At 48.8% G+C, this 557-nt stretch overlaps 1 protein-coding gene across 1 annotated transcript in view; it reads left to right on the top strand.

Annotated features, from left to right (window-relative positions):
• The window catches only part of LOC127750325 (uncharacterized), a 76,930-nt gene that overhangs the window by 4,962 nt on the left and 71,411 nt on the right, over positions 1-557 (top strand). The window lies entirely within an intron of this gene.

The following is a 557-nucleotide window of genomic DNA, read 5'->3' on the forward strand; positions in this document are numbered from 1 at the left end:
TTTTCGACCAGACCGGCGTAGGAACAAACTCTTTCTCTTTAGCGACGCTGCCGCTTTGGAAAATGACTTTCACCAACATCTGAATATAATGCAATTTTATTTGTAAATACGATAATCGTAAACACGGATCTAGACGTGGTCTCTATTTTGAGAGAAAGTTAAGTCCCGACTCAAAAAAGCAGATTGTACATGTAAATGTATACTGAACATTTTTTGTTGAAAAGAGGAAAGAAAAGACCCAAACATTTCCCTTAAAGTATTTTTATTTTTGCAAAGCGATATTGCTTTCGGTTGTCCTGCTTCTCTCTCGCTCACCTGGTTGGTTGACTGAAACCCCCTGGCAGCAGGAAAACCTGTCGGGGTGCAGCTTTTCGCCACCCCTTCCTCCCTCGCCACCCCTTTGCTCTCCCTTTCTACCCTTTTGCTCTCCCTCTCCGCCGCGGCCCGGCCGGCCGGTGATATTTACACCGTTAAGTCATTTAAAGCTGCGCGAGCGGCCGCGGCTAAGCCCACTTTACGGTCGCCGGGGGGTGGGAGCGGCGGCATGTGGTGGGGGG

The sequence above is a fragment of the Frankliniella occidentalis genome, unplaced genomic scaffold, assembly GCF_000697945.3.
Source record: "Frankliniella occidentalis isolate FOCC.00 unplaced genomic scaffold, Focc_3.1 Scaffold171, whole genome shotgun sequence".
NCBI lineage: Eukaryota > Metazoa > Arthropoda > Insecta > Thysanoptera > Thripidae > Frankliniella > Frankliniella occidentalis.